Source organism: Balaenoptera borealis (genome assembly GCF_965194805.1).
Source record: "Balaenoptera borealis genome assembly, chromosome: X".
Taxonomy (NCBI): Eukaryota; Metazoa; Chordata; class Mammalia; order Artiodactyla; family Balaenopteridae; genus Balaenoptera; species Balaenoptera borealis.
In genome coordinates this window covers 37,883,163-37,905,591 of record NC_138881.1, presented here as the reverse complement: position 1 = coordinate 37,905,591, position 22,429 = coordinate 37,883,163, and the positions used below count along the sequence as shown (strand labels likewise).

Below are 22,429 nucleotides of genomic sequence, written 5' to 3'. Positions count from 1 at the left end.
ATGCATCAAAATCAAGGCTTTTTACTCTACCCACAAGGATGAGGACTAATTTGCTTGGTCAAATTGCAAGACTCTCAATGGATCATATTTTCTAACTGGTGGCATCATTGTGTATTAAAAGGTCTCCTATATCTTACACCACTCATAGAATGGGGCAGATCAAGACCAACTCTGCTGGGAGGGTGGCAGAGAAGGGGGAGCAGGCCACCAAGTTCTCTCTCCTGCCTACAGCAGAGAACTAGGAGTAAGCAGGCTCTTCCTTGAGTCTCATTTTCTGCAACTTCTCTGCCCTCACTCTAGGCCAAGCACACTACCTCTCACTGAACTGTAGAGTGCACCCGTAAGTGGGTTTTGGGGAAGGCAGGAAGGGCTCAGAAGAGGAAGCACAGAGACCAGAATGATTTTTTAAATAAATTGTATCATGTCTGGCCCATGCTGACCTATAAAGGTCAACATTGCTGGCTTCCTAATCTACTCAGATTATTAATACTTTGGGATTTTATCGTGTTCAGCCTCTCCTTCAGTCACAAGCCACAGAAATCAACCCTAGCTAACTTTAACCAAAACGACTTTGCAGAACTGAAGGAAAGGCTGAACAAGCAGGCCTTGGGAATGGCAGGAGATTCAGTGGCTCTGGGAAGCTCAGTCAGAAACTTACAGAAAATCTTTCTACATAAGGACATGCTGGGAAGTCACATCATCACTTCTGCCACATTCTGTTGGTCAAAGTAAGTCACAAAGCCAGCCAAAATTCAAGGGAGGGAAAATCAACTCTACTTCTTGGTAGGAGGAGGGGCAAAGTCACATTGCAAAAGAGCACGTGACCGGGGAGGAATTGTTACAGCCATTTTTGGTAAAAACCTATCATTGAAGGTTACAACCTAGAATGAAAGGCGAAGAGTCTTCACCATTCAGCATAGCATCTTCTAGAAGCACTCTAGTTTAGAGTGTTATAAAGGGTTATTGGTAAGCAGGAAAATCACAGAAGAATTATAACTGCTCAAGAAACATAGGAAAAAATGCTCAACGCCAACAGTAATGAAAGCTAAAAGTAGGAGGGCACTTTTCATCTGCCAAAATGGCAAGCACTTTAAAAATTATAAAACCTGAATGTAAAGGATATATAGCATAAATATCTACGATTTCAACTATGTGAAAGGAACCTCAAGGGCTAGATTTAACCAGTAGTAATTTGAAAGTATACTTAGGCCCAAATTTGAATACCACATGCTAGGAATGTAGAATTGAATCACTAGAACTAGAAATGGAGCCCCAGAGAGCCCCTAAAAAAATAAATCTCAATTCACCTTTGCTATTTTCTGCTACTTCTGCATGTCAGTCTACTTATATGCTAAAAGGAAATGTGCAAAATATCAAGAATACTTGAATAGTCGGTGATTTATACTGTCTTCAAATTTTTTCGTATTTTTCCCATCCTTTGTTTCCAAATATTTCACTTTTATACTCAGCTAAAACGAGTAAAGATTAGGCCTAGGACTGAACACAATATTTCAATTAGGGCTTCTTTCATTTTTCTTGAATAAGACAAGCACATGCCCCATCAAGGTCTTTGCACTTGTGGTTTCCTCTGCCTGGATTGCTCTTCCCCTAGATATCCACTTCTCTTGTTCTTTACTGCCATCAAATCTTTGCCCAAAAGTCACTTTTTCAATGAAGGCATCCCTTGCCACCCTATTTAAAATTGCAAATAATCCCTTGCACTTAAGCACTACCTTTCCTCCTTCCCTGTTTATTTTTTCCCAAAGCTTTCATTTCTTTCTGACAGCTCATATAATTTATTTCTTTGTGTACTGTCTCCTCCCACCACCCCCCCATAGAATTTAAGCTGTAAGGGGGCAAAAAGTTTGTATCCCCAGAACCTAGAACAGGGCCTGGCACATAGTAGGTTTTCAGTAAATCTTGTTGCAGAAATACATGAGCTTTAAAAAATGGGATTCACTGTAGTTTCTTTGCATTCTCTGAAGACCCTTATTTGCTCACCCCAGAACATGTTTATTGTAGTTTTAGACTGACCATTTTAAAGTCACCTGATTGGGCATTTGATGCTTCATGAGAGTGGAGGAACAAAACAAAACAACCTCTGGGAAACACGTTCCCACTAATGTGGAATTGGTAATTGTTATGCAATTACCAATGTGGTCTCTACGGCCACATGAGACCTGCATCCTACATTTCTCTTCATTCAGCCTCCAACCACATCAGCTTTCTTAACACTCACAATATACAGCTACCTCTTACTAAATTTGTTGTCAGTGAAACTCCCAGAACTTTCTTTTTTTTTTGTAAATTTATTTATTTATTTTTGGCTGCGTTGGGTCTTTGTTGCCGTGCGCGGGCTTTCTCTAGTTGTGGTGAGCGGGGGCTACTCTTCGTTGCGGTGCGCGGGCTTCTCACTGCGGTGGCTTCTCTTGTTGCGGAGCACAGGTTCTAGGCGCGCAGGCTTTAGTAGTTGTGGCACACGGGCTCAGTAGCTGTGGCTCCCGGGCTCTAGAGCGCAGGCTCAGTAGCTGTGGCGCACAGGCTTACTTGCTCCACGGCATGTGGGATCTTCCCGGACCAGGGCTCAAACCCGTGTGCCCTGCATTGGCAGGAGGATTCTTAACCACTGCACCACCAGGGAAGTCCCTACTTTTTATTAAATTTTAAGTTCAAGACCCCACATTTATCTTGCAAGTGTTGGCCAACCTTCTGGACTGTCAAAATCTTTGTTGAATTTTGATTCTAACATCTCTTACATCAGCTATACCACCCAGTTTTGTGTCGTAGATTTGATGAATGTCTTAAACATCTTTATTAAGTTTTGGTGGGGCAGAGTCTAATGAACAAGTGGAAAATGTTGAATAAATGGTGACTTGTACCAGATAATTTGTTAATGTATGCTTTCCCTCGCGTAATCCTCTCAATGACATTAAGTGGATGTTATCTGCAATTTACAAGTGCAACAACTGAAGTTCAGATAAGCATGCAACTTGCTCAAGACCTCACCTGTAGTAAGAGATAGAAGCAGGATTTCTACTTGGGTCACCAAAACCCATACACTGTTGCAATATAAAGGCTGTACCACATCTTTATGGCCACCAAGAACCCTTAAATTCCAGAAGTAGGTTGCTGGCTACAATCCTAATTGAAGTAACAAGCCCTGCACTTAAAGCAGTACTTTTGGGCCAATGGTTAACTTTCACCGTGCATCAGAATCACTTGGGAAGCTTTAAAAAAAAAAAAAAAAACCTGGATGCCCAGGTTCCACCTCCCAGAATTTCTGACTTAACTGGTCTATAGTAAGGCAAACTATTTTATAAAACTTCCCCAAGTGATTCTAATGCGCAGCTAAGGTTGAGAGATCCATTGCGTATAGACAGAGAAGTAGAAGAAAGGCAAAACTGCTAACATCCAATTATTTATAAATTAGAGAAACACTACATTTACAGAACCGCCCAGATGCTCTAAAAAACCCAGGCATATATTACATATGCATATACAAACAAAACAAAAACCCCCTCTTTTTTTTCTCGTCTTGACTCCACCCAGGTTTCCACCATCACCCCCCTGGAGTGGTCTATACTCCTCTCATTTCCTCCCCCCCCCCCCGCCACATATACACACAGTGGGACCTTCTTGTTATTCTCTGGGGATAAGTCCTGGGCCAACTCCTTTGATGCCCTTTAAGTCCTTCCTTGGGGAAAACCCTAATGCCATTTGGTTTTCTTTAGAGATTGAATAAAACATGCTTTTGTCTCTAAATTATGTAAGATAACCAAACATTTACATCAATGGGTGTTAAATGAACAGATCTATTTCTTCACTATTTTTGTACTTCTGCTTTTCTGCACAAATCTGTTTTATTCCTCATATGCTTAAATCTACTTATTTCTAAAATACCATTTGAATTTGAACATACTTATATTATCACTCTTACTTTTCTTTGTTTGATTCCTTACCTTTTTTTCTCTAGGCCACACTGCCTCTCACTCCATTTTACACTGTGACCCCCCAGAGTCAAAAATCTAAAAGAGCAGTGTAGAGAAACTTAAACTTTTGCAAACATTGAACTGGCCCAGCTGTGAAATAATAACACAAAGAACACTTACCAATTTCACATTAGTGGGAACGTGTTTCCCAGAGGTTGTTTTGTTTTGTTCCTCCACGCTCATGAAGCATCAAATGCCCAATCAGGTGACTTTAAAATGGTCAGTCTAAAACTACAATAAACATGTTCTGGGGTGAGCAAATAAGGGTCTTCAGAGAATGCAAAGAAACTACAGTGAACATCAATCAAAATCCTCTAAATAGTAGCATATTTTTAATACATCTTCCCTTTTGAGGATGTCAAACTCTAATACTCTGTAATGTTGAGACTTCAGCCATGCATTTTCTATGTCATGGGGATTGTAGAATGTAGATTGTGTCTCACTTCACTCACCTGATCAGTACAAAGAAATCAGCCCAAGTACTGTCTGATGGAAAGAAGATAGGTAGTACTTCAATGTCTTTTTCTTAGACTTTCCTGCCTCTCCATTGGGGGTAAGGCACAGGCCTTGACAGATTTTCTGTTCAAAAATGTGTTTTCTTGGGGACTCCCCTCTTTTTCACATCTTTCTCCTCACCACAACCCCTCTAGCAGACAAATACACATCATCCCCCTATTCTCAAGCTGGTCCCTTGCCAAAGTCTGCCTTGCCCAGCTTAACAAACCTTTCACTCAATCCCCTCTTTCAAGTAGCTGTCATTGATACCCACTAAGGGCAGAGTATTGGGCTAGGTACAGAACACAGGTAATAAAAAATAGCCCCCTGGCCCTTTACATAACTGTTGTAAGGATTCGAGATAATATAAGTATGTTATCTCCATAACATACTTAGGAGGAAATGGAGGTATAGAGGGGTTACCTCACTTGCCCAAGGTCATATACAGCTAATAAGTAGTAGAGTAGGGGCGGGAGCTCAGGTCAGCTGGCTCCCCCGCATAAACTCTTTCCCCTGTGACTATAGAGGGGCAAACACACATAGACAGTTTTCCTGGAAATTTAAGTAGGGTTCTGAGCTCAAAGGTTAACATTCCGATTTCATTGAGAAGCTTAACAAATCTTTGGGAAGTAGGTCTTCGGAGGCTTTTGGGTATCAAAGTGTTGTATTTAAGTTATATTTTATGGAACCTAATCTAGCTGTGTCCTGCAGAATTAACTAGAGAGGGCAAAATGAGTCTTAACAGAGACCAGTTTGCAGGCAGAAGTAAAGGCATAGCCTTTGGGGTTCATTAGATCTAGGTTTGAATCCTAGGTCACCAAATACAGGCTGTGTGATCTTGGGCGTGTCACTTAACCTATCTGAGCCTCCGTTTCCTCATCCTCATCCTATAAAAGGGAGAATGTGGCGCCTGCCTCACTGAGATGTTGAGAGCATTACAGGAGAAAATGTACATAAGACTTAACACAATGCCTAGCACGTAGTAAGGGCTTCCCTATTGCCAGAGGTGATGGTCTGTTGAAAGAAAATAGTAAGAGGGAGAACGGTATGGAAGGAACTGGACCAACTGTGAAGGAGAAACTGAGCATATTCAATAAATGATTGATGTGAAGGTTGAGGGAGAGGAATGGAGCAGAGAGGACTTGGCTTTGGGTCTCGATGAGCCCCACCTCAATGGAACACCCTAGTAAGCAGTACCATAATGCTGATCAGAACAGAACTGGCACGCGTATAGCACTTTTGACTTTACAAGAGCCCTTTCAAATCCCTTCTTTTGTCTTACTGTAATGTTGTGACCCATACTGATTTAATGAGATAGTCCATTTGGGGAAGAGCCTGATAAATATTTGCCTGTTAATAAGATGAGTAAAGTGATCTTTAGTATTCTCTCCATTAGTCACTGCTTTTGTATAAACATTGTGGTAAAGAGTCACAGTTGGTCTTCTGGGCACCTTCAAGCCCCCAACCCATCCTTAATGATTGGCAGCCCAATATGAGTCCACACACAACCCTAGTGATACTCCCACAACTATGCAAATACATTATAGGGCTGTTCATTGCTGTATGGTTTGTACTTGAAGAAAAGGAGGAAGTAACCTAGGTAACCATCAGGAAGGGACAGATTAAATAAATTATGGTATATTCACACCTGGAATACGATTAAATAAATTATGGTATATTCACACCTGGAATACTATGTCACTGTTAAAAAGAACAAAATGTGTAAAGATGAGCTGGTATAGAATAATCTTTATGATCCATTATTAAGAGAAAAAACAAGGTATGGAATAATATGATCCTATTAGTATTTTTTTCAAAGAAGATATAGAGATAAATACACTTATATGTGCATCAAAAATTTTTAGAAGCATTCCAAAAATGGCTAACAGGATTATTTCTGAAGGGTGGGGTGGGGGTTAGAGAAAAAACTAGTCTACACAGCAGTTTTTATTTTATAAAGTCGTATTCTGCTTGACATATTTACTGTGTGAATGTATTACTGTGTGAATGTATTAGTTTTATGCTAAAAAAAGAAAAGTAGTTTAAAAAAACTCTATGGTTCTGTGAAGTCCTGCAGACTGAAAACACTCCATCAAATCCAACAGCTTAAATTAAAAAGACAGATGTACCTCTTGCCCAAGTCGATCACTGTGTTTGTATTCCCTATGCTATTAGGTGATTGTTTTCCTCCAGAGGAGCTTTATTTGATTTTAAATTAGAGATAAGTGAGTTATATTCATAGGGCTATTGTATTGATACCCAGTGTTCGAGTTGAATGCCTATTGGCAAAGGCAGCCTCATTGACAGGTATCCCAAACAGATCTCTTTTAAGATGTCTGAATAATAGTACCTACAACATAACAACAACAATATTAAGAGTAATATCTAATTTAGAGTAATAACTCTCAAAAGCTAATCTTTGGGGGGTGTCCAACGTGTGTCCTGCAGCGTCCTAGATGTCTTGCATGCATTATCTCATTTAGTCCCCACGACATCCTTGCAAGGCTGGTATTATTAAAGCCATTTCGAGATGAAGCCAACTATTACCTTCCTAGCCAGAGAAGTCCTTCAAATAGTTTTTTCAAATGTTTTAACTTGCAAGTTACTAAAAAGCACATTTAGAAAGCATGCTTCATTCTCATCATAGTGTTGAGGACTTGGCACTTCCCTAAGGCCCCAAGCCCTCTGACATACCAATTTCTCCGGGAGCTTCTCCCTCTAAAAATCCACCTCTAGGGGCCCTGGAAATCAAACAGGGCATTTGGGTAGATTACTGAACCCCTCTTAGCCTCAGTTTCTTCATCTCTAAAACATGTATAGAAAACTCTGCTGAGTTAATTCAGAAATCGTTAAAAGGATTAAATTAGGTAATTATGTGAAAACTCCAAGTACTAGGTGGTGGAACAAAGGAGATATCTGGCTTTTCATCACAGGTCATAAGATTTATAGTCAACAATAATAAACTCTGCAATGCATTCACTGCAGAGGATCAAAGATTTTTAGTGCTAGAAAAATCCTGGAAACCTTATATCCCTGATTTTAAAGATGAGACCCCTTGAGTGAAAAGAGCCAAAGTAACATATTCATTATCACACAGCAGAGTTAGCCCTCAACCCTCAGTCCTCCAAGTCCAAATCGCAGACACTTTCCACTTCCCTGGCTCTCTCCTTTGCATCCTCATCATTGCCCTCTAAATCCTTTCCATGCTACGTGCTGTCTTAGCAAGCAGATCCCCTGAAAGTCAGAGCCATTTCTTTGGCCCTCAGTTTCTTCATCAATTAGATGAGTAGTGAGCAACGAAGACCTTCCTGGCCCTATTTTTGTATGTCCCATAGCTAGTTGTTAGGAGAGTTGGGACTAAAGCTGGGTCTCCAGCCCCCAGAGCTCTTTCCACCATCCCCCAATAGTCATTGTTCACAGAGCAGAGCCAGCTAGACTCATAAGCTAAATGGGCAAGGAACAATTTGCATGACGATTGAAGTTGCCCCCTGAGGAAGTATCTCACACCAACAGCACCAAAAAGTCTGAAATCCCACAAATAAGGATTCATCTTTTTGGGTTAAAGTTTGGGTCTCAAAATTCTCTGCAAGCTGCTTGTATATTTTGGAGATTAAATCTTTGTCAGTTGCTTCGTTTGCAAATATTTTCTCCCATTGTGAGGGTTGTCTTTTCATCTTGTTTATGGTTTCCTTTGCTGTCCCAAAGCTTTTAAGTTTCATTAGGTCCCATTGGTTTATTTTTGTTTTTATTTTCATTTCTCAAGGAGGTGGGTCAAAAAGGATCTTGCTGTAATTTATGTCATAGAGTGTTCTGCCTATGTTCGCCTCTAAGAGTTTTATAGTATCTGGCCTTACATTTAGGTCTTTAATCTACTTTGAGTTTATTTTTGTGTATGGTGTTAGGAAGTGTCCTAGTTTCATTCTTTTACATGCAGCTGTCCAGTTTTCCCAGCACCACTTATTGAAGAGGCTGTCTTTTCTCCATTGTATATTCTTGCATCCTTTATCAAAGATAAGGTAACCATATGTGCGTGAGTTTATCTCTGGGCTTTCTATCCTGTTCCATTGATCTATATTTCTGTTTTTGTGCCAGTACCATACTGTCTTGATTACTGTAGCTTTGTAGTATAGTCTGAAGTCAGGGAGCCTGATTCCTCCAGCTCCGTTTTTCTTTCTCAAGATTGCTTTGGCTATTCGGGGTCTTTTGTGTTTCCATACAAATTGTGAAATTTTTTGTTCAGTTCTGTGAAAAATGCCATTGGTAGCTTGACAGGGATTGCACTGAATCTGTAGATTGCTTTGGGTAGTACAGTCATTTTCACAATGCTGATTCTTCCAATCCAAGAAGATGGTATATCTAAGCAGCTCATGCAGCTCATTATCAAAAAAACAAACAACCCAATCCAAAAATGGGCAGAAGACCTAAGTACACATTTCTCCAAAGAAGATATACAGGTTGCCAACAAACACATGAAGGGATGCTCAACATCACTAATCATTAGAGAAATGCAAATCAAAACCACAGTGAGGTATCACCTCACACTGGTCAGAACGGCCATCATCAAAAAATCTAGAATCAATAAATGCTGGACAGGGTGTGGAGAAAAGGGTACCCTCCTGCACTGTTGGTGGGAATGTAAATTGATATAGCCACTATGGAGAACAGTATGGAGGTTCCTTAAAAATCTAAAAATAGAATTACCATATGACCCAGAAATCCCACTGCTGGGCATATACCCTGAGAAAACCATAATTCAAAAAGAGACAGGTACCACAATGTTCATTGCGGCACTATTTACAATAGCCAGGACATGGAAGCAATGTAAATGTCCATCGACAGATGAATGGATAAAGAAGATGTGGCAGATATATACAATGGACTATTACTCAGCCATAAAAAGGAACGAAATTGAGTTATTTGTAATGAGATGGATGGACATAGAGTCTGTCATACAGAGTGAACTAAGTCAGAAAGAGGAAAAACAAACACTGTATGCTAACGCATATATATGGAATCTAAAAAAAAAAACGGTACTGATGAACCTAGTGGCAGGGCAGGAAAAAAGACGCAGACGTAGAGAATGGACGTGAGGACACAGGGGTGAAGGGGAAGCTGGGATGAAATGAGAAAGTAGCATTGACATATATACACTACCAAATGTAAAATGGATGTCTAGTGGGAAGCAGTTGCATAGCACAGGGAGATCAGCTTGGTGCTTTGTGTTCACATAGAGAAGTGGGATAGGGAGGGTGGGAGGGAGGCACAAGAGGGAGGGTATATGGGGATATATGTATACATATAGCTGATTCACTTTGTTATAAAGCAGAAACTAACACAACATTGTAAAGCAATTATAGCCCAATAAAGATGTTTAAAAAAAAATTTTCTGTGAATGTCCCTAAAAGGGATAGCATCCTGGCCAGGACAGGCCATTAAATTTGAGCTCAGAAAACTGGGAAATAGATACTGTCTTGGGAATTGGACCTGAGCTCAGATCCAGTCTCTGCCATTCTCCAGATATGCGAATTTGGGAACGATTTTGAACCACTCCAAACCTCAGTTTTCAGACTGAGTTTCATCACATTCATTTCAACAGGGTGAGGTTAGGAAGGTTGAACGGGTCTGGTGTTTACTGTGTCTGGCTAATTAGCACTCAGTAAATGATGTTGTCATTACTATTATTATTGATACAGTCTTTCAATTTGTTTTCTAAAAGCACAATAGAGTGCATGAAAGACCCTGAGGGATTAGGTTTGGTAGGGGTGAAGAGGATTAAGAACATCAGAATATATCAAAACACCAGGCCCAGAGCCAGGCCCAAGAATCTGTTAAAGGATAATTTTGCAAAGAAGATATAAATATGACTCTCTTACAGATACAAAATGAACACATGTCAAAGATTTTATTTAACTCATTAATTAATGAGGGAACCTGTAAGACATTACAAACTGTTCCAAGGAGAATTCAAAGCACCACACATATATAAGCAGATAAGGAACGCCGAAATGAAATTACAAATATATGCAAAATGAGTCAAAAATCAACTGCATTCCACTAGACACAACTAATTTGCATTTCTATGGAAAACGTAATTTGCATTATTATCAGTTTTCAACAACTTACAGAGTTGTAAAGAAGCTTGAATACAATGAATTGTGGAGATGACCATGAAAGGTACACTAGACAAGACACGGTGATTTTTTTTTTTTTTCAAAGACTTTCACAATTTTTCCTGATAAGTTCTACAAAGTGGTCTGGGCCGACAGCTGCTCCTTGAGGTCAGGGGCCTGGGAAAGAAGGACAGAAGAGAGGGGACTTGGAGAGGACCTGGAGAGAGACAATGAAAGAGAATAGGTTTTCCCTCCCTCTGAAACATAAAGACAACCTGTAATCTAAGACCATCCCTGCTAGAGGTCTGTTTGCTTTGCCCTTAATAAAAGACAAGCAGTGTGTGACAGAGACTGTTAATTATCTCTTGATATCCATTCTCCTCTTCTTTCTTAGTAACCAAATCCTCTATTTTTAGCTGGGCACAGGGCCATCCAGAATAAAGACAACATTTCCCAGCCTCAATGATGTGACCACATGACTAAGTCTTCCCGCCAATGGGATGTAAGCTGAACAGTCCTGAGTAACTTCCAGGATTGGTCCTTACAGGGAAAGGACAAGCCCTTCTTTGACCCTTCCATTCTTCTGCCAGCTGAAAGGTGGATGTGATGACTGGAGCTTGAGCAGCCAACTTGGTGAAGACCACCTGTTGAGCATAGCTGAGTTTCAAGCTGCCAGGAGACCATGACTGTGATAACCTTGTAAAACCACCTCCTACTAAAGAGAGAAATGGACCTTGAACTTTGATGTTTTTACTCTGATTTTTTACCGTCTGTTATTTTGGGTGCTCTGTCATAGGCAGCTGAAGGAAAGCCTGACTAATGGGGGGAGGAGCCCTGAGGAAAGTTTGGGGTTTTTGTTTTCCTGAAGAATTTCAATTTCATTTTGCAGTGGTTCCTCTGAAAAATACATTTCTATTTATAGCTAAACTTCAACTCAATCTCACCCTCCATTACTACCTTCTGCTACTCACATGTACACAGTTTCCTAGGAACAGAGTAGTCTTTGCCTGTGACCATAAGGGGCATTTGGAGACTTCACCTAAAATGTACAGTGGCAGGGAATCAGAACCAAGATAGCGGAGTAGAAGGACCTGCTCTCACTCCCTCTTGTGAGAACACCAGAATCACAACTAGTGGCTGGACAATCATCGACAGAAAGACACTGGAACTCACCAAAAAAGATACCCCACATCCAAAGACAAAGGAGAAGCCACAATGAGACGGTAGGAGGGGCGCAATCACAGTAAAATCAAATCCCATAACTGCTGGGTGGGTGACTCACAGACTGGAGAACACTTATACCACAGAAGTCCACCCACTGGAGTGAAGGTTCTGAGCCCCACGTCATGCTCCCCAACCTGGGGGTCCGGCAACAGGAGGAGGAATTCCTAGAGAACCAGACTTTGAAGCCTAGTGGGATTTGATTGCAGGACTTCAACAGGACTGGGGGAAACAGAGACTCCACTCTTGGAGGGCACACACAAAGTAGTGTGCGCATGAGGACCCAGAGGAAGGAACAGTGACCCCATAGGAGACTGAACCAGACCTACCTGCTAGTGTTGGAGGGTCTCCTGCAGAGGTGGGGGGCAGCTGTGGCTCACCAAGGGACAAGGACACTGGCAGCAGAAATTCTGGGAAGTACTCCTTGGCGTGAGCCCTCCCTGAGTCCGCCATTAGCCCAACCAAAGAGCCCGGGTAGGCTCCAGTGTTGGGTCGCCTCACGCCAAACAACCAACAGGGAGGGAACCCAGCCCCACCCATCAGCAGTCAAATGGATTAAAGTTTTACTGAGCTCTGCCCACCAGAGCAACACTCAGCTCTACCCACCACCAGTCTCTCCCATCAGGAGACTTGCACAAGCCTCTTAGATAGCCTCATCCACCAGAGGGCAGACAGCAGAAGCAAGAAGAACTACAATCCTGCAGCCTGGGGAACAAAAACCACATTCACAGAAAGATAGACAAGATGAAAAGGCAGAGGGCTATGTACCAGATGAAGGAACAAGATAAAACCCCAGAAAAACAACTGAATGAAGTGGAGATAGGACACCTTCTAGAAAAGGAATTCAGAATAATGATAGTGAAGATGATCCAGGACCTCAGAAAAAGAATGGAGGCAAAGATCCAGAAGATGCAAGAAATGTTTAACAAAGATCTAGAAGAATTAAAGAACAAACAAACAGAGATGAACAATACAATAACTGAAGTGAAAAATACACAAGAAGGAATCAATAGCACAATAACTGAGGCAGAACGGATAAGTGACCTGGAAGACAGAATGGTGGAAATCATTGCTGTGGAACAGAATAAAGAAAAAAGAATGAAAAGAAATGAAGACAGCCTAAGAGACCTCTGGGATGACATTAAATGCAACAACATTTGCATTATAGGGGTCCCAGAAGGAGAAGAGAGAGAGAGAGGACCCGAGAAAATATTTGAAGAGATTATAGTCGAAAACTTCCCTAACATGGGAAAGGAAATAGCCACCCAAGTCCAGGAAATCCAGACAGTCCCATATAGGATAAACCCAAGGAGAAACATGCCGAGACACATAGTAATCAAACTGGCAAAGATTAAAGACAAAGAAAAATTATTGAAAGCAGCAAGGGAAAAACAACAAATAACATACAAGGGAACTCCCATAAGGTTAACAGCTGATTTCTCAGCAGAAACTCTACAAGCCAGAAGGGAGTGGCATGATATACTTAAAGTGATGAAAGGAAAGAACCTACAACCAAGATTACTCTACCCGGCAAGGATCTCATTCAGATTCGATGGAGAAATCAAAAGCTTTACAGACAAGCAAAAGCTAAGAGAATTCAGCATAACAAAACCAGCTTTACAACAAATGCTAAAGGAACTTCTCTAAGTGGGAAACACAAGAGATGAAAAGGAACTACAAAAACAAACCCAAAAGAATTAAGAAAATGGTCATAGGAACATACATATCGATAATTACCTTAAACGTAAATGGACTAAATGCTCCAACCAAAAGACACAGGCTTGCTGAACGGATACAAAAACAAGACCCATATATATGCCATCTACAAGAGACCCACTTCAGACCTAGGGACACATACAGACTGAGAGTGAGGGGATGGAAAAAGATATTCCATGCAAATGGAAATCAAAAGAAAGCTGGAGTAGCAATACTCATATCAGATAAAATAGACTTTAAAATAAAGGCTGTTACAAGAGACAAGGAAGGGGGCTTCCCTGGTGGCGCAGTGGTTGAGAATCTGCCTGCCAATGCAGGGGACACGGGTTCGAGCCCTGGTCTGGGAAGATCCCACATGCCGCGGAGCAGCTGGGCCCGTGAGCCACAATTACAGAGCCTGCGCTCCACAAAAAGAGAGGCCGCGATAGTGAGAGGCCCACGCACCACGATGAGGAGTGGCCCCCGCTAGCCACAACTAGAGAAAGCCCCCGCACAGAAACGAAGACCCAACACAGCCATAAATAAATAAATAAATAAATAAATAAATAAATAAATAATTTTTTTAAAAAAGGAGTAATAAGATATCTTTGTAATGATAAAAAAAGAAAAAAAAAGAGACAAGGAAGAACACTACATAATGATCAAGGGATCAATCCACGAAGAAGATATAACAATTATAAATATATATGCACCCAACATAGGAGCACCTCAATACATAAGGCAATTGTTAACAGCTATAAAACAGGAAATCGACAGTAACACAATAATAGTGGGGGACTTTAACGCCTCACTTACACCAATCGACAGATCATCCAAAATGAAAATAAATAAGGAAACAGAAGCTTTAAATGACACAATAGACCAGATAGATTTAATTGATATTTATAGACATTCCATCCAAAAACAGCAGATTACACTTTCTTCTCAAGTGTGCACGGAACATTCTCCAGGATAGATCACATCTTAGGTCACAAATCAAGCCTCAGGAAATTTAAGAAAATTGAAATCATATCAAGCATCTTTTCTGACCACAACACTATGAGATTAGAAAGGAATTACAGGGAAAAAATGTAGAAAACACAAACACATGGAGGCTAAACAATACGTTACCAAATAACCAAGAGATCACTCAAGAAATCAAAGAGGAAATCAAAAAATACCTAGAGACAAATGACAATGAAAACACGACGATCCAAAACCTATGGGATGCAGCAAAAGCAGTTCTAAGAGGGAAGTTTATAGCTATACAAGCCTACCTCAAGAAACAAGAAAAATCTCAAATAAACAATCTAACCTTACACCTAAAGGAACTAGAGAAAGAAGAACAAACAAAACCCAAAGTGAGCAGAAGGAAAGAAATCATAAAGATCAGAGCAGGAATAAATGAAATAGAAACAAAGAAAACAATAGCAAAGGTCAATGAAACTAAAAGCTGGTTCTTTGAGAAGATAAACAAAATGGATAAACCATTAGCCAGTCATCAAGAAAAAGGGGGAGAGGACTCAAATCAATAAAATTAGAAATGAAAAAGGAGAAGTTACAACAGACACTGCAGAAATACAAAGCATCCTAAGAGACTACTACAAGCAGCTCTATGCCAATAAAATGGACTACCTGGAAGAAATGGACGAATTCTTAGAAAGGTGTAACCTTCCAAGACTGAACCAGGAAGAAATAGAAAATATAAACAGACCAATCGCAAGTAATGAAATTGAAACTGTGATTTAAAATCTTCCAACAAACAAAAGTGCAGGACCAGATGGCTTCACAGGTGAATCCTATCAAACATTTAGAGAAGAGCTAACACCCATCCTTCTCAAACTCTTCCAAAAATTTGTGGAGGAAGGAACACTCCCAAACTCATTCTATGAGGCCACCATCACCCTGATACCAAAACCAGACAAAGATACTACAAAAAAAGAAAATTACAGACCAATATCGCTGATGAATATAGATGCAAAAATCCTCAACAAAATACTAGCAAACAGAATCCAACAACACATTAAAAGGATCATACACTATGATCAAGTGGGATTTATCCCAGGGATGCAAGGATTCTTCAATATACGCAAATCAATCAATGTGATACACCATATTAACAAACTGAAGAATAAAAACCATATGATCATCTCAATAGATGCAGAAAAAGCTTTCGACAAAATTCAACACCCATTTATGATAAAAACTCTCCAGAAAGTGGGCATAGAGGGAATCTACCTCAACATGATAAAGGCCATATACGACAAACCCACAGCAAACATCATTCTCAATGGTGAAAAACTGAAAGCATTTCCTCTAAGATCAGGAACAAGACAAGGATGCCCACTCTCACCACTATTAGTCAACATAGTTTTGGAAGTCCTAGCCACGGCAATCAGAGAAGAAAAAGAAGTAAAAGGAATCCAAATTGGAAAAGAAGAAGTAAAGCTGTCACTGTTTGCAGATGACATGATGCTATACATAGAAAATCCTAAAGATGCCACCAGAAAACTACTAGAGCTAGTCAATGAATTTGGTAAAGTTGCAGGATACAAAATTAATGCACAGAAATCTCTTGCATTCCTATACACTGATGATGAAAAATCTGAAAGAGAAATTAAGGAAACACTTCCATTTACCATTGCAACAAAAAGAATAAAATACCTAGGAATAAACCTACCTAGGGAGACAAAAGACCTGTATGCAGAAAACTATAAGACACTGATGAAAGAAATTAAAGATGATACCAACAGATGGAGAGATATATACCATGTTCTTGGATTGGAAGAATCAATATTGTGAAAATGACTATACTACCCAAAGCAATCTACAGATTCAGTGCAATCCCTATCAAATTACCAATGGCATTTTTTACAGAACCAGAACAAAAAATCTTATAACTTGTATGGAAACACAAAAGACCCCGAATAGCCAAAGCAGCCTTGAGGGAAAAAAACGGAGCTGGAGGAATCAGACTCCCTGACTTCAGACTATACTACAAAGCTACAGTCATCAAGACAATATGGTACTGGCACAAAAACAGAAACATAGATCAATGGAACAAGATAGAAAGCCCAAAGATAAACCCACGCACCTATGGTCAACTAATCTATGACAAAGGAGGCAAGGATATACAATGGAGAAAAGATAGTCTCTTCAATAAGTCGTGCTGGGAAAACTGGACAGCTTCATGTAGAAGAATGAAATTAGAACACTCTCTAACACCATACGCAAAAATAAACTCAAAATGCATTCAAGACCTAAATGTAAGACTGGACACTATCAAACTCTTAGAGAAAACACAGGAAGAACACTCTTTGACATAAATCACAGCAAGATCTTTTTTGATCCAACTCCTAGAGTAATGGCAGTAAAAACAAAAATAAACAAATGGGACCTAATGAAACTGCAAAGCTTTTGCACAGCAAAGGAAACCATAAACAAGACGAAAAGACAACCCTCAGAATGGGAGAAAATATTTGCAAACGAATCAACAAAGGATTAATCTCCAAAATATATAAACAGCTCATGCAGCTCAGTATTAAGAAAACAAACAACCCAATCCAAAAATGGGCAGAAGACCTAAATAGACATATCTCCAAAGAAGACATACAGATGGCTAAGAAGCACATGAAAAGCTGCTCAACATCACTAATTATTAGAGAAATGCAAATCAAAACTACCATGAGGTATCACCTCACACCAGTTACAATGGGCATCATCAGAAAATCTACAAACAACAAATGCTGGAGAGGGTGTGGAGAAAAGGGAACCCTCTTGCACTGTTGGTGGGAATGTAAATGGATACAGCCACTATGGAGAACAGTATGGAGGTTCCTTAAAAAACTAAAAATAGAATTACCATATGACCCAGCAATCCCACTATTGGGCATATACCCAGAGAAAACCATAATTCAAAAAGACACATGCACCCCAATGTTCATTGCAGCACTATTTACAATAGCCAGGTCATGGAAGCAACCTAAATGCCCATCGACAGACGAATGGATCAAGAAGAAGTGGTACATATATACAATGGAATATTACTCAGCCATAAAAAGGAAAGAAATTGGGTCATTTGTTGAGACGTGGATGGATCTAGAGACTGTCATACAGATTGAAGTAAGTCAGAAAGAGAAAAACAAATATCGTATATTAACGCATATATGTGGAACCTAGAAAAATGGTACAGATGAACCGTTTTGCAGGGCAGAAATTGAGACACAGATGTAGAGAACAAACGTATGGACACCAAGGGGGGAAAGCGGTGGGGGGTTGGGGGTGGTGGTGTGATGAATTGGGCGATTGGGATTGACATGTATACAGTGATGTGTATTAAATTGATGACTAATAAAAAGAAAAAAATTTATAGTAGCAATTAACAATAACTGTAGAGAGGGAAGTCCAAGGGAGTTCACTGTGTTTGCCCCACACCGGCATATAAACGCCAGTGGTCTACCTCCCAGCTCAGGAAGCTTGGGTCGGTTCTGAGCAGGAAGGTAGCCCAGTGAAACCAGGGCTATGGAAAGATGACCAAAAGGAAATCGCACATGCTGGGGAGGGAAGATTTCACTCCATTCCTGATTATCTGCATTTTTATAGCCTGAATAATCCCAAACCACATCCAGAAGAAAACCCAGTGGCGTCTGGCTTTGGGACACATTCACTCTTGCAGCAGCTGCAGATTTACCTTGGTGATTATGTTTTCCTGGAGCTAATATTAGAGTCTGTTGGCATTCCCCAAGCACATGCTAACTAATTGTAGGCAAAGCAAGCTGAAGAAGCCATACTGGGATTAAAATTTTGTTGCGGATAATCAACAAACTGAATTACTCCACCCACTGATAATCAAATTGACCAAACTATATAATTTTCAGACTCTGCTAGTCCTTCATATTTCTATTTCCTGTGAGATAGTAGATAGCCCCCGGATTCTTTTATATTTTCTTTTTACAGCACTCAAAATTCCATCCACTTCTTTAAATGTGTTCTGCAAACTCCATAGTCTTACTTTCATCAATGTGAAAATTATGGTGTTATCTTTCAAGCTCCATTAAAAATTCATATTTTGAGGAATTGTTTGAAGATCTTTCCCAAGGAGAAAGACAATATTTTGCACAAAGAAGCCTAACTCTTCTGCAGACATGGCAACCCTGGGAATCACATTTCCATTTGACTGATGCTGGAAGGCTCAGGTTGTGGACTTCCACAGAGATATGATTAAAACATTGAAAAACAAAACTATATATTGTTTTATTTTTTACCTCTCATAATTCAAAATATGGCTTTCTGTGCTTTTTCTGCTTTTTTTTTGGAACAGAAAGAAGATCTGTCATTTTTGTTTGCTGTGCTCTGAAACTTTTTTATTTTTACTTTTAAAAACCCCATGGAGGGATGAAGAGGCAAAGCACAGAGGATTTTTAGGGTGGTGAAAATACTCTGTATGATACTAAAATGGTGGATACATGTCATTATACATTTGTCAAAACCTACAAAATGTACAACACCAAGAAAAAACCCTGGTGTAAACTATGGACACTGGGTGATAATGTGTCAATGTCAGTTCATTGACTGTAACAGATGTACCACTCTGCTCGGGGATGATGCCATTGGGGGAAGTTAAGTATGTCTGAGGTCAGGGGGAAGTTAAGTATGTCTGAGGTCAGGGGGAATACGGGAAATCTCTTAACTTCCCCTCGATTTTGCTGTGAACCTAAAACTGCTCTAAAAAATAAAGTCTTTGGAAAAAACCATGCACAGGACAGGGGGGCACCTCAACCCACAGTGCCACCATAAGAAGGGATCTTGGTCTGTGGTTTTTTGCCAAACTCCATACGTACCTAATCTCTTCACAGCCAATCGGAAAGTTAGGAACTGAGGCCCCCAAGAGGCTGTCCACCTTTCCAGATGTGACTGCCTTCTTGTCCATAGCCCACCTTCACTAGTAAGGTACAAAGACCAGCTTCTCTGCAAACCCCTGGAATCAGTCACATTCAATAACAAACAAAAATATCCACCTTACTGAAGACAGTAATCTTCATTTCTAAACCTTACCATACACGGTTTTTGACAATTATTTTCTTTCAGTTTCCTTAAAAGGCTTATTTCTTCATTTATTTGTATCTTCTTCCCTAGACTTTATCCTTTGGGGTCAGAAAGTACAGTAATGGTTTAGGGCTGCTGAAGTTGCCATTGAGCTCCCACTATATTCATATAACAGGAAGCCTTAAATCAGTGGTCCTCAAAGAGTGAGCCCCAGACCTGAAACAGCAGCCTCACCTTACTGCAAATGCAAATTCTCCGTTCCCACCCCTGAGTCAGAGGTTGGGATGAGGTGGGGTGGGGTTAGAGCCAAGCCTTCTAGGTGATTCTGAAGCACGCTCAAGTGTGCGAACGCTGCCCTAAAGCAATGGTTATTACTGGGATCACCTGGGGACCTTTCCCAGGCCAAGTCTCCATACCCAGAGTCTGGGATTTACTAGGTCTGGTGGGGAGCCAGAATGTATAGTTATAAAAAGCTCCCAGGTGATTCTCAGATGCAGTCCTAAATGAGAAGTACTGTGTAGTCGACCATTATAGCTTTAAAGACTGCATTTGGCCAACTACCTTATTTCCACGATATTTTATTTTGAAGAAAGGATTTCGGGGGGCTGGTGGTGGGTGGGCAGAACAACAGAAAGAGACTGGCTTTGTTTCCAGTTATAATAGCCAATACATTTTAGAAGCCTAATTTGAAATCTCAGAACCAAGAGATAACTCCATAAATAACCAAAGATCAAGGTCATTTAAGACCAAAACTCCCTCATCTTCTCCTCTTGACATACAGCCTTCCCTTAATGCATTTCCATCTTTAAATGTTCTTATTTTGGGTAGCAGGAAAGCTGAGAAAAGACACTGACATTTATGTGCCAGGTGCTTTATATTGAGCGGTTCATTTAGTCATCACAACGACCTCCTCAAGGAGCTAGTACCTCTCACAGAAGAAAAAATTGAGGCTCAGATATTAAGAAACATGCACAGCTTCCAATAACTACTAATTGGCCAAGATGAGATTTGAACCTAAATCCATCTGGCGCCATCTCTTCTCCACACTATCCACTTGCGTTTTGCGACAAAGTCATTTCCAAGTAGCAATGTGTTTTCCATGCAAAAATCTGCCTCAGTTTACAGCAAACTTTGTTTCAAAACGATAAGGGTTGGAAAAATTAAAAACTCAGACCAAAAGGGAGAAATCAAAGACATCTGAACTTGTTCAGCCTAGAAGAGAGATTTAAGATTGAGAGCACTTTAATAAGAGTTGTTGAGGTTCTGAAGGATAATTCTACTTCACAAAATGGAAAGTAGAATCAGTGATTCTCTAGCCTCACTGGGAAACGAAAAAGAAGTACTGGCCAAGCATTGTCCTGCGTGTGTTTTAGGTTCCAAATAGGCATATTTAGTATATGCCCTGTGAAGTCCTTCCTGTTTGAACCACCTCATTTGGGGAAAAAAGTGGGGCTCAAACACTTTTAGGAAAGGATTATTTTTTAATCTCTATTTCAGTTAGCACAATGCCCAAGATCAGGTTGGTGCTTTCAATATATGCACATTGAATAAATACAGTTGAATTCATGAGCAATGTTAAATAGAAGAAAGAATCATCTATGATATGCTTTGAGAAGTTGAGAGGTTAACAAATTAATCAATGTATAGATAGATATTCCTCCATCTGAGGTGGCTGAAATAGGCTTTCCACAATGGTAGGGTCTGAGAAGCTCACCTACTGCTCTAAGTCAATATTGGCACTACAACTGTACACCCATCTCACTTCACCTCTTTAATAGTTAGCTAATCGCTTCCCCTCTGTAAGTTTACAAAGTAACCAAATAAAGACGAAAGCACCCAAACACTAGGGAGAATGGTACCCACTGCAAAGATACTGATCGCTACTTTCAGCAAAGAATTCAGTCCTTCCATTCTCATAAATCAACATGCTTGATCCTCCTCTATTGAAAAATCTAAAGTACAGAATGGATTAAGAGAACCCCCAAATTCCTGAACACTCTTGCTAGTCCAGCAGGAGTTGCTTTCTCATGCAGATGATGTGCTGCTCTTTTCAAAGGGGTTTCATACCCGCCTCGATTTATCTCCCCTCTCCATACACACACCTAATAAGCTATCCAGGAAGTCTCAGGCAGAAGGAAACTGTAAACCTCGCAGAATGCATATGCTAATTTCAATTGCATGTCCTTGGTAGGTCATTTGCCAAGTGAAGCAGAGAATTACTAACAGATGACCTTGCTTTTGGAGCTGGGGAATCTTACCCTGAAAAAAAAAAGAGTAAACACAAAGCATATGCATAGCAGATACTCACATATAAAGATCCTGCAAAAGGCAAAATGCAAATTCTTCTGCAACTTGGAGGAGGGGGCAATACTGGACATTGACCCAATGGGGACAAAGATCAGCACTCTCTAAGAGGCATAACTTTGGCCATATCTGGGTGCTGTACACAGTCTTTCTGACAATGAGATTGTAGGCCACCTGAATGGTCATCACCTGGAAAGTTGGTTATACATACAGGTTCATTCCCCAAGCTTCCTGAATCAGGATGCTTAAGGGTAGAGTGTGGGAATGAGCATTTCTGAAAAGCACCCAGGTGATTCTTTCCGTGGCACACCAAGACTGAGAATGACTGCTGGCAAAAACTGAAGAACTTCCATTCCAGCTGACCAGCAGAGCTGCAATGCCATGGCAACGTGCTTGACAGCCACTTAGAAGCAACATGCTCTAATGTCACCATTGGATGGGAAGCACACTACTGCTCAGAGATGTCGGAGGAGTCACAGTTGAAGTAATCAAGGAGTGGTCGAGGTTCAATCAGCACCACAAAGTGGTTTGCTGAGTACAGAAAACACAAAACTAAGTGCTTTTAAGAGA

General features: G+C 40.3%; 1 long non-coding RNA gene and 1 pseudogene across 2 annotated transcripts in view; one reads left to right on the top strand and one right to left on the bottom strand.

The window, feature by feature from the left end:
• The window catches only part of LOC309621112 (BTB/POZ domain-containing protein 3 pseudogene), a 220,625-nt pseudogene extending 205,409 nt beyond the window's left edge, over window positions 1-15,216 (bottom strand). Inside the window, exon 1 of the transcript XR_014249878.1 lies at window positions 14,826-15,216. The product of XR_014249878.1 is annotated as a BTB/POZ domain-containing protein 3 pseudogene (transcript). The remainder of the gene's footprint in view (window positions 1-14,825) is intronic.
• The window catches only part of LOC309621205, a 196,269-nt gene that overhangs the window by 98,175 nt on the left and 75,665 nt on the right, over window positions 1-22,429 (top strand). The window lies entirely within an intron of this gene.